Consider the following 290-nt stretch of genomic DNA (forward strand, 5'->3'; position numbering starts at 1 on the left):
GACTCCAATATTCGTAGATCCAGCGTGAGTTGTATCCCCAAGTGTTACCCTAACATCTGGTATCAGAGACCCAGCCACCACTCCTCCCCGCTCCGTACTGGCGCATCTCATCGAAACCAGACGCGTTGTACTCAGAAACGATGTTCACGGACCCTGTGGAGGTATGCATATGCATTTGATCAGGCAGAAAGTGCAACCCACATAGTCAAGGTCCAGCTGTTGTGCATCACTAATTGCAGGCCACGCGGGCGCAGGACAGTAGCAGGTGTGGAGAGGGACTGCTGGATGGA

The sequence above is a fragment of the Triticum aestivum genome, chromosome 3B (genome assembly GCF_018294505.1).
Source record: "Triticum aestivum cultivar Chinese Spring chromosome 3B, IWGSC CS RefSeq v2.1, whole genome shotgun sequence".
Taxonomy (NCBI): domain Eukaryota; kingdom Viridiplantae; phylum Streptophyta; class Magnoliopsida; order Poales; family Poaceae; genus Triticum; species Triticum aestivum.